At 41.1% G+C, this 12,420-nt stretch overlaps 1 long non-coding RNA gene across 1 annotated transcript in view; it reads right to left on the reverse strand.

Moving 5' to 3' along the window:
- Positions 1–1,372: 1,372 nt before the first annotated feature.
- The window catches only part of LOC120409047, a 44,379-nt gene continuing 33,331 nt past the window's right edge, over positions 1,373–12,420 (reverse strand). The window contains exons 2-4 of the long non-coding RNA XR_005601080.1: positions 7,487–7,562; positions 3,697–3,820; positions 1,373–1,895 (exon numbers count right to left, since the gene is read on the reverse strand). This is a non-coding gene — a long non-coding RNA (uncharacterized LOC120409047). The remainder of the gene's footprint in view (positions 1,896–3,696; positions 3,821–7,486; positions 7,563–12,420) is intronic.

Here is a 12,420-nt window from a genome sequence, read left to right on the forward strand (position 1 = left end):
ACCAGTGCTGTGCGTAATAAACTCCTGTGCTTGACTCTACATGGTATCCATTTCTGATCCTTCACAGTGTAACTCTAAAGGCACAGGGGCAGATATAACCTCTAAACATACTTTATAAACTTTGCATTCCTAACTCTTGAATAATCTGTAGAACATATTAATTGAATTCATGCTTAAATTGTTTCAGTCTGAAACAAACGCCATTGACTTCAACAAAACAAAATCTCAGCAGGTAAAGGGCAGGTCGAGATTGGCTGCAGAGGACCAAGCCCTTAGTTACTGGAGAAGTGGAATTCCAGTAACAAATACTGAACACATTTCAGTGGTTCTATTGGACCTCCATGTAGAAACATCAGCCTAAAGCCAAGATAGGTTTCTGATGCACTCTAGTTTTTAATTGACAGTAGTGGGGTTCTCAAACTAGGGGTCAGGACCCCTCAGGGGGTCATGAGGTCATTACATGGGGGTGTCGTGAGCTGTCAACCTCCACCACAAACCCTGCTTGCCTCCAGCATTTATAATGGTGTTAAATATAGTGTTTTTAATTTATAAAGGGGGGGGGGTCGCACTCAGCAGCTTGTGATGTGAAAGTTTGAGACCCACTGGTTTAAAGGTTCATTACATATAACTGTTCACTAATGTTATTGCTAGTCATTGCTATACATTCATTGATGTATATTTCCATTTTTTTGAGGAGCATATCTCCAAAGAATGCTATTCATTGCCTTTACTCATAGCCTACATCAGTGGCTCTCAGCTTGGGGACTCCTGGGGGTCTGTGGACTGTCTAAGGAATCCGTGAAAGACAGACTGAAAACTGACTTAACAGAATTCAACTCTATATACAGACAAATTCTGAAAGGGGTGAACGCCTCCATTCAAAACTTTTTAGGGGTCTGCAAATGAAAACAGGTTAAGAACCACTGGGCTAGATTCTTATATTACTGGGTCAGAGCACAGAATTGACCATACTTGATTCATATTTTAAGTATGAAATATATATGTATTACCTGCTCACTCTTGCCCAATTATTTTTATTTAAACAGTCTCAGCACTTGCATAGAAACATTTAGTGGACCTGAAGATCCACATTCTGACATCCTTAGGCTAAACTCCTACTAACACTAGCGTCAATTACTATTTTCATAAGTACTGTTATTTATTTGTATTATGGTCATTCCTATGGACCCTAATCAAGGATCAGGGCTTCATTATGCAAGATGCTACAAAAGAATAAAAATCTCTTTGCCCCAGAGAGCTCACAAGTGAATGAAACAGACAAAATTTGAGCAAAGTAACAGTAAAATGAGTATATTTGGCAAAGTAGCAAATAATCTCAGCTCATTACTTGCCTGAATATTAATTGGTAGTATTTCAGTTGTTTTTTAATACAGTAGAAGTATGGATATTGTACAAAGCAATACAACTTGCTCACATCACGTTTATCGAAAGAATGATACAAATACCAAACATTAACACAAGCTCTGAACCAAAACCATATCAAAATTAATGAAACAGAAAAGATAAGTTTTCAGTTTTGTCCTAGATCTATAAATAAAGATTGAGTTCCTAATATAGTAGAAGCAAATTTTCTGGATAATATATACTAGAGGAAACAACCCTCACTCTGTACTGCATATGTAGGTCTTCAGGTGAAATAGTGGAACAGAATTCAACCCCCGCTTTGAGGATTGTAAACAAACAGTGGGGACAAAATGAATCTAGCAAATTGGAGATGTACCAATGAGCAGAATGCTGGAGTGTCTTCAAAATCATTTAAAAGAGCCTGAAGTCAACATGGAATGCTACTAAGAGAGGAGAAATATACCATATTGATCTGCTCCCAGTGAGAACTGCTGATTTTTCAATAATCTGAAATTTCTTGCTGAATCAGTCTGTAGATAAAACAAACAGAGTTGTCAGTCTGGATTCTTACAAATAGTCCCATCCCTGTAGTATGCCAGTTCCTAATCATTCACAATAATCAGCTCAATGTTACACTGGCACAAACCCAAATCTCAAGATTGGTTTTATAAAAATGATGTGTTCTAGCAATAGTAAGAGAAATATTAAAAATGGGTCTCTGATATGGTGCAGCACAGTCAGCTCAAGACATATACCTCTACCCTGATATAAGGTGACCCAATATAACACGAATTTGGATATAACGCGGTAAAGCAGAGCTCCGGGGGAGGTGGGGGGCTGCGCACTCTGGCGGATCAAAGCAAGTTCGATATAATGCTGTTTCACCTATAATGCGGTAAGATTTATTTTTGGCTCCTGAGGACAGAGTTATAGCGGGGTAGAGGTGTACCATCATCCTCAAAACCTTTCTAGAAAACACTAGCACAATATTCTAAACACAAAGCTCCAGGGTAACAGAATTCAGCAATCATTAGTGGAACTCCATAGCTACAGAATAAGGGTAACAGCATATACAGACTCTCATCTCTGTGTCACTAGTTCAAACCCAGCTCACGCTAGTAACAGTCAAAAGTCATCATAGTATCCTCTGACTATGCAGTGGCCTAATGTTACATTAGCAGTCCCTAAACACTGTCACAACTAGTAATCTTCAAGGCAGATTCCACAGGAGAGCAAGGAGTCAGAACTATCCTCCTATCTTTAGAGATGGTCCATTCAGAGAAAGAGAGAAACAAATTGTTAGGGCATCTTGCAGTAGTCTGTGTTACTGCTTGTAACGGGTTGGACTCACCCCTGCGGCGCCTCCTGCTGGTTGTCCTTGGGAATTAGCTCAGTCCAGCGTTTGGAGCGCCCTCTGCAGGCCGGTGATCCACCTATCTTCTCCTGGCCCCCATGTCCCTCCCAGGACCCCGGTGCCCCTTTAACTGGGTCTCCCCCTCCCAGGGGAACCCCCACCCTACTATCCCCACTTTGCCTCAGTGTTGGCTACTGCCAGTCATTCTCTAGCCCCACATCCTGGGGCAGACTGCAGTATCAGCCTGTTCATCATTGGCAAGGAGGTTTGGACCTACTACCTTGGCCTACCCCTGGGTTGCCCCCTGCAACCCCCAATACCCTTTTGGCCTTGTGCTAGGCCACAGCCTGGGGCTTTCCAGGCCAGAGCTCTCCAGCCTTTCCCCAGCCCTGCTCCACTCAGGTACTCTATTTCAGCTCCCTGCAGCCAGGCCCATCTCCTTCTGAATACAGAGAAAGACTGTTTTTCCTTCTTGCTTCCCTGGCCTTCTTATAAGGCCCTGTAGCTCTGTTTGGGGCATGGCCCCAGCTGCAGCCACTTCTCCAATCAGCCCAGCCTAAAGCCCCTTGCCAGGGCTGTTTTAAAGCCCCAAAGGGCAGGAGCGGGTAGCCACCCCGCTACACTGCTCATTATATATTAATTCTTTACATAAGTGGAAGATTGCACTTGTCAGACTAGATCTTTCATGCTTATTAATTCCACTTGTCTAAGGGAAGTCACGAAAGCTCATGCTAAAATAAATTTGTTAGTCTTTAAGGTGCCACAAGTACTCCTGTTTTTTTTTTTTGTGGATACAGACTAACACGGCTGCTACTCTGAAACCTTTCTGTTGTTGTGGACCAACCCACTTTAAGGCTATTGATTAATCTCAATTTGTTCAGATCCGCCCATTCTCAGATGCCTAAATTGGAATTCTAACAATACATAGGTATCAGCTCTAAAAGAGAAGTAAGAAGGCAACATCTATCTGGACAAACCTGTAGGAGCTGTGCTAATTAAGCTTGTATGAAATATGCTGTTTGAGTTTTGGCACATGGCATAAGAGCCTTCAGAAGAGCTGATTCAAGGATAAATCAGCAGAGGAGTCTACAACCACTTGACCTAAAGATAACAGAAAGGGAAAGCAAAAAATTATATATGGAACAGAATGTTATATTATATTAACCTGGTTTCAGATTCAGTCTTGGCAACTAATTCAAAATGTAATTTTAAAAACATCTAGTGCCTCAGGGTTTGGGGTTTTTTGTTTAAGAATTTTCAATTGAGAAACAACTTTTTGACAGTCAAATTTCCACCTAGGATGCAAGAACCTTTTCTTCCACCAAAGGCAATATTCTAGGTACTGTAGGGACATGTTCTTTCTCCTGCCAAAGCTGTCAGCTGGGAGTGGGAGAGAACAATGTGGTAAGGGGAAGAGAGAAATGGGAAAAAAACTAATAACTGGGAAAACTGATTTCTAGAAAACTAAAGATTTTATTATTTCCCACTGAAAAATTAGAAAATCTTGAAAAAACAAATTCAAACAAAAAAATGTTAACCAGCTCTAATCACCATCTCCTCTCAGAGAGCCAAAGCACCCAGAAAGGAGATAAAGACACAGAGGGAAATGGAGAATGACAAGTTAAAGTGAAGGGGAAATGAGAGGGGGCACAGTCAAAAAGGAAAATAGGTGCTCAGAGGCAGAGATGGGGGAATTATATGGTTAGCTGGGTGGGGGTGGGATGCAAAGACAAAAGTGGTTAACTGGGAGGAAAAATATAGTGATAGGGTAAAGACAGTTTTTTAGAAAACATAAGTTGCAGTTAAAATCCCAAATTCTCAGAATTAGATGACTTAATGTTTCCTGCTACAACAGCAAGTGACTGGGATGGATACCTGTCATCCCAATGGTGAGTTCTTCAGCAGAGGAGTCTACCACCACTTGACCTAAGTCAGCTGTTAAAGGACTTTTAATCTTAAATCTACTAACCTTAACATTGTATATTGTGCAATCTAAACTTGAGATATTGCATTTCCCAACATTATTGTAACTGCAGTAGGCAGGGGCGTGCACAGGAATAAAAATCTGGCTGCTTTGGGAGGGACACTTTCTGTGCACCCCCGGCCAGAGGAGCTAGCTCTCCTACACTCCCAGCAGCCAGAGGAGCTGGCTCTCTCTTCTACAGCCTCGGCGCTGCCATGGCCCTGAGGCTGGCGGAGCTGGCTCTCCCCCACTTTCTCTGCAACCCCAGCTGGATCTCCTTCCACTCCCCTGCAAGCCCAGGGCTGAAGGAGTTGTCATCACCTTGCCCAGGGCCAGAGGAGCTCACTCTCCCTGCCCCAGATGAGTTCTGTGTCTGCACTGATTGGGGTGGCCTGTGCCCCTGCTTGCCCCTGCCTTGTACACATCCCTGGCAGTAGGTATTCTGCAGGAAGGGATAAGACCTGCTGCAAAACACCCCCAAACCCAACAGAAATATAGCATTTCTGTTGCACGTGTCTGCTGAGAAGTGGAAAGAGCATGCAGAAGGCTACACAGAACCTAGCTCCATGGTTGTGTTCTCTATAGGTATAGAGATTCTCAGGAGGGTTGTATGCAAGTCAGAGCACTGGCAGGAGTATAGCAAATGAGTTCACAAACAATGCTTCTCTAATGAGCCATAGTCCCATGTAAGGTATTTAGGAGCTGGGATGTGGTGCAGTGGTTACTGGTACAGCCTGAGCTGTAGCAGCAACTACACCAATGTTCTGTGCTTGGCTTTCAGATTAGAGGGAGAATTGCATCTCTGTCTAGTCCTTTTACATGTAGTCCTATGACTAAAAGGATTAGGAATTGACCCGAAATGCCCAAGGATGTACTTTTCCAAATTAATTGATTACTTTAAAAAAGCTATTAGAATTAACATTTATAGCCCAGAAATTAAAAAATGAGTATTCTTTTGTTAATTTACATATTTTAATGAGTCTCCTTTCATTCACTCTATATCTTAAGACTTCTTTTAAAATATTTTAGCAGTCTTACCCAGTCTTGTTCAACAAGTTGCTGATGTGATTTGTCATAATCATAATATATCCAGACTTGTTAAATCATTTAGAGCATATTTTACTCTATTACAAATGGTCGCTGATTTTTAAGGAAGCTGTCATAGGTCTCACCCCCACTTGGAGCTGTTGGGTTCCAAAATGGGGACCTGCATAGGCTTCCCTAAACTAAAATCCTAGTTTAGATCTGGTAAAAGCTGCCACCACCCAATAATGTACGTGTATTGGGACACAGTCCTTCCCCAAAATCCTTGGGGATCCCAAGAGCCCCAAATCCATGGAGTTCTTACACCTAGGAGAAATAAACCATTCCCCCCTGCTTCCTCCCCCCTCCCTTTTCCTAGGAGAGATACCGGGATCCAACTACAGAGGGATGCCTCCCTCCTCCCCTTTCCCTGAGAATCCACCCAAGGAAAGATCAACCAAGTCCTTTACAGAAAAGATTTATTAAAGAATAAAAAGAAAGTAACTGTCTCTGTAACCAAGATGGAACAATACACAGGATCTAAACTTATCAATCTCTGGAGAGAATTCCCCCACCTTTCTTTCTCAGTAAAAGCAATAACAGTACAGAATTAAAGAAATTCTATAGCAAAACACAGAATTGCAAATACAGAAATAAAAGTATAAGAATACTAGTTCCTTGCTAATACTCACTAGCTTGAATAGAATAATTTATTGCAGAAAGCTGGGAGGACTTGATTAAGATGTCTGGACTCCCTCAACTCCCAAGAAAGACACTCTAAAAAAACCCAAAGAACTGGAAAAAAAACTTTCCTCCACAGGGATTTGAAAATATCTTGTCCCTCATTGGTCCTCTGGTCAGGTGTCCACAGGTACTGCTTGTTAACCCTTTACAGGTAGAAAAAAACCTTAACCCTTAACTAACTGATTATGACAGAAGCCCATAACCTTTGAACGGTATTTATATCTTTGGTTATTGTTTTAAGCCTCACGTGTTCTATAGACAATAAAAGCAAATACAGTATGATACTGTAATTCTCATACCCAGTTGTCTGTGTACTTTATTATTTACTTCCACTTATTTATTAGTTTACAAATACAGATATGTTCATGGCTAATGACCTTTGTATTATTTTTGTAGCTGTTATTTATTTTGGGGAGTCTTTGTTTGCCTGAAAGATAGTTATAAATTCTAACTGAATCTGAAAACATTTTTGCAATCGTATTTCAAGACAAAGTGAATGTAACAAGAGTGCTTCTGTGGGCCTTCCCATACTCAGTGACTATTCTTGCATAAGGCCCAGTCCAATTCCCATTAAAATGAATGTAAATGTCCCCTTGATTTTAATGGGCGTTATAGAGGGGCCATAATCCTGTTACAAGATCCTGGAGCCCATTTAGTGTTAAAAATTGATTGTAACTTCAGTGAAATACTTGTTACTTTTGCAGCACAGGCAGATGCTATAAATTTTCCTTACACTCACATCTACCAACAAGTACTTTGTTACACTTTAATGTCTATTAAAGGAGAAAACCAGAGGGTTTTTTTTGTTTTTGTTTTACTATTTTCTGACAACATACGGATTAAAAGAAAATTATATGGCCTGAAGGCCCTTGTAACCTGCATGTTAGTTAGTGGTGCCTTAAAAAAATAAATAAAAAGAACAACTAGGGAATACACTTTCAAACATAGGAGCCAAAGATTTTCCTTAAAAATGTATATGCAAAGGATGTACATATATAGTTACAGTATCTCACTAGCCCTACAGTCTGTAAACCTACCTTGAAAAATGTCCTGCTGACTAAATCACTGAAGAATGAATGTGCAGTGCTAATCCAGATTTACCACCAATATACCCTGAAATTGAAGGAAAATGGTGATACTTTGAGTGCAAAGCATAATGAAATAAAAACATGACCAAACAAGGCAATATGTGTGTGTAGTGTGAGGGCATTAACCCAAAGAGCCATACCTTAAGCAGTAACTAGAGAACACCCTGACTGGGTAGTCCCTCTCTTTATTAAATTCCCCCTACAGCATATCCTGGCCCTGTCTGGTAAAGGTGGAGGACCAGGAATGCTATAAATACTCCACACTGTGCAAGGACCGTCATAACCCAAACAAAACATTAGGAGGCTTTATAAGTGTAATCCCTTTGGGGTTTAGAGAGCATGGCCCCTTTAAAACCTTGTCCTGAAGCAAAGGAAGTACTAATGCTTCCAGGAAAAGGAAATGCTGGCTGTTCCAGGTGCATGGAGAGAGGGAGAACAGTGTGTGTAGCTCCAGACAAAAGGGCTACAGCAAGCAGGCCCTCAGGCAGTGAAGCAGTTGAGAACCTGCCCGAAGTCTGGGATGGACAGAGCGTCCAACACTGTTTCATGAAAACACACAAAACACCATCACTATCCACAGTATTGTTTTTTTATTTAAAAAATGGAGTGGTCTTCCATCCACTCATGTAGGATTTTAAACAATAAAAAAAAAGAGTATCTGACCCTATAGGTCTTGGGGAGACACCCAGCTCCCACAAATTAAATTTATTCCTCTTACCATTGAACTCATGTTTTACAGTTAAAAGTGTTCTTCTTCAAATAAAATTAAGCACCTAGAGGCTGAGCCAGTTTTTCAATGGATACATATATAAAATATACAAGTGTTATGTGTATGAAATACAAAATAACTTCTTTCTCATTTTAATTAGAGCATTTATCCACTGTGCTTCAGATGTTATTTCTCTACCTTATTATACTTGGAAGCATAAATTACCCCAGATTTATACATTATAATGGTATGCATCCAGTTCTCAATATGTAGTAGAGATCACTCTATGAATTTGTGTAATAATTTTACTACTGTAGCTGCTGTTACCAATTTATCTAATGGTCTTGTCAATCTGCTCCCTTATACTGATAGATTTGAATACCAATTTCACCTTCTGAAACAGCTACACAATCATTTAATTCTCCTTGCTTCTATTTACCCATTTTTGGCATAATCATAGATTTAAAGGACAGATAGTATATCATGATCATCGGAACTGGAGTCAAAGGGCCCATGTTTCCTGGAGGGATGGTTATTGGTGGGACACCAGTGGAACAAGGAATGCTGGGAGTTAGTTTGGAAGCAACTCAGTGGCATGTATAGAGCAGTCCACAGAGTTTAATAGTGTCCTACTTGTTCATCTTCACCTACATTCACCCCTTGCAAATAAAACATGGTGGCAGTGATGGAGCTGTGAGTTCTCTGACATACAGCACCTGGCCGCACCAGCCATTTGGGCCGAAGCTCCCCAATGCCCTGGATTTTCCAGACACAAACCTAGCCCAGGGATGGAAGGAGAAGGGTTTGAACCATATATAGACCTGACCATCCTGAGCAACAACAAAAATTTAAATTTTATTTTATTTATTTGGGAACAATGCAGAGAGATGTGCACACTCTGAAGATCACCACCACCCAAGCTTCTCAGCTGTCCTAGGAGCCTTGCGGACTAATTAGGCCTCAAAGCAGAGCAAAATTCGAAAGCTACACAGAGCCCAATCCAGAAGGGAGAGGATAGACTGCTATATTACAGCCTTATGCAGACTGGCTGCTGCATGCAATTTTGAGGACTTGACAAACACCCTGATTCTGGACAGGACAGCCTGAAGCACTTGATATCACCACCTGCAGGAGCAGTTGCTAGACAGAAGCTTAGATATGGAGGTGTGTAGTGGAATTCTCAAGAGAAAGGATAAAACCTAAGAGGCACAATACCCAAAGAAGTAAATGCAGTTAGAAGGAATGTGGCAAGTTGCATCATTTTAACAAGGTGTGCAAGAGCAAAGGAACATACCAGAAAGATTTAGTCAGACTTGTTTAAGATGTGGATGGCATATCAGATAACAGTGATGACACCATGACTTTCTCCTTGAGTCAAAGAGTATATCAGGTTCAGACTGTTGGGATAGGAGAGCAACAAGGCACAACAACAACAACCTCAATGCATGCCACAATCTTAACAGGGAAATGCCCTATATAATTGCAGGTGGGTAGCAGGACTTGTGGCAATGTGATTCCTTGGGTGAATTGGACTTGAACACACCCATTATTAGATTGTACCTGGTCTCTACTGTGCAATGAGAGCATAATGCAACTTATGGGAGAATGTGACCTCACAGTAACTAATCTAAGAATAATAGACAGCACCAAGTGAAGACTCTGAATTGGGCATCAAAAAATATCACAATCCACTGTCCACAACTGATGACATCTTGCCAGAAATTTCCAAATCCAGAAAGTTTGATGTGAGGAATGAGTTATGGCATGAGTTTAGATAAAGAGTTCAGCATGCAGACAACTTTTGTAACACCATTTGGTTGCTACGGATGGCTGTGCATGCCAATAGGCATAAGCCCAGCACCAGTGGTGTTCCAGTGAGGATTCACCCAACTATTGGAAGGACTGCCTGGAGTGAAAATAATTGCAAATGGTATCTTTATTGTAGATGGTACTGAAGCTTAATGAGACAATGACAGAAAACTATAAGCTTTTCTGCAATGATGCAGGGACAAGAATATAGAACTCAGCCACGGAAAAAATGTGACAAAGTATGAGGTGACATACCTTGGACATCTGCTCACCTCAGAGGGACTGAAAGACGATCCCAATAATATCAAGGCAGTGAGGGACATGTCAGTTCCAATGGATGTGAAAGGGGCATAGTGCTTTATAGGAATGATAAATTTGCTTTCCAAGTTCTGTCATCACCTATATGTAAGCTACAAGGCAGGACATTGAGTGGGACTGGGCAGATCCTCAAAAGCAAGAATTTCATGCTAAAACAAATTAGAACAGATGCCTCTGTCCTGAAGTACCACGAGCCCAGAAAGCCATTGACACTTTAATGTAATGCATTAGAGAAAGGTTTGGGTGTAGCTCTTTTGCAGGACCAGCTGGTCATTTATGTAAATAAAGCCCTGTCCAAGACTGAACAAGGGTATGCCCAAACAGAGAAAAGGGCTTCTGGCTGTGGTATTTGGAGTGGAGCAATTCCATCAGTACACCAATGGCCACCCAGTAATAGTGCAATCAGACCACAAACCCATACAGACAATCTAGGCAAGACCTGTTTTTAATGCTCCGAAGACTGAAGTGCATTTGATACACCTTTATATCACTACATAGTAGAGCTCAGATATTTGTGCAGTACCTTTGAAGCTGAACAAGTTACTATTGTTAACTAAGGACACTGTACATGTTTACTGGAGTTCATGGTTTCATATTGCCTTTCAAGGTCTACGTGCAAACAGACATAAAACAGACCAAGTGTACAATCCTACTGAACTGGGAAATAGATTGAAAGGTTTTACTACTATAGAATCATTGGGAAGACGACCTTGGTGAATTGGCATACAAGTAATTAACTAGTCTTATGCTTTAAATTGAGTTTTGGATGGCCTTCCTCTGTTGGGTTAGCAACACTAGTGTTCATAACCAGTGGCACAAGTGAGGCCCTATTCTGAGACTCTTAGAAAAAAAATCTAAACAAAATCACCTCCCCAAGACAGTGCTTTAGTATAAGTGTTATTTTCTGTTGTGAGTGTGTGATTTGATTCTGAAAAATATCGGTGGTTATATCGACCAATTTGGTACTTTGTTAGCCAAATCATAGTCCAATACTATTTTGGCTTCTTGTATCCTACATTATTAGTTGCTATTTGTTAAGGATATCAAATAAAACTATAATGCTAAATTCAATTTTTCTTTAGTTGAGCAATCAACATTAAAATAACCCTAAAGATAGGGGATACCAAGGCATGCTTTTACTGTACATTGCTTACTATTATTGGGAGATTTTGGGGAGGTTGATACTCTGCCTGACACAGAAAGAAAGTCAATGATTGGAAAACTGAAGCCCCACTTTGTGAGATATGCCATTCAGATATGGTAGTCACCAAAAACCCATTTGCCTCAGAGGAGTTCAGGCAAATGGCGGTTTTAGCACCACATCTCTCCAGTATGCCCACAGAATAATGGTAAGGTAGAACCAACTGTGAAAACAACAAAGATTATTATATAAGGCTGTTTCTGCTGGTTCAGACACTTTGTTAGCATTTTTGGTACACAGGAATACCCCACGACAAGGCACTAAAACTGTCCAGTGCAGGTACTGATGGAAGAAAGGACCAAAAATCCTGCTACCAATTACAGGCAGAAGGAGGGAACACCACTGAGAGGAGATGACCAACAATCAGAGAAAGCAGGCACTAGAGTACAAGAGATCAACCAAAGACATACTAGCCCTGGAGACTGGCACTCTGAGGATTCAGCATTAGGGAGACACCACAAGAAGCAGACTAAAGGAGTAGTGAGAGATGCACTGGCATACAGGTCACACGAGGCAACAATGCAAGAGGGACAAGCGATCCAAAGGAACAGGAGGCAATAGCAAGCCAGAGAGCCAACATAGGTGTATCATGATCAGTGGAAACGGAGCCAGAGGGCCCATGCAAACCTGCCTAGACTCCCTGGGTATGTACTCAAGCAGCTAGCCAAGCCACTGCCCTGGCTAAACTCAGCTACACTACTATTTTTAAGCATGCTAGCTTGAGTGGAGCTTGTGCATGGAGCTATCATGCTCCCAGCTATAGTTTAGATTAACCATTAAAGACAAAGGAAAAGACACAAAAGGTACCAGAGAAGAAAGAAATAGAAAACAAAAGCACAAGAGACA

The sequence above is a fragment of the Mauremys reevesii genome, linkage group 7 (assembly GCF_016161935.1).
Source record: "Mauremys reevesii isolate NIE-2019 linkage group 7, ASM1616193v1, whole genome shotgun sequence".
NCBI lineage: Eukaryota > Metazoa > Chordata > Testudines > Geoemydidae > Mauremys > Mauremys reevesii.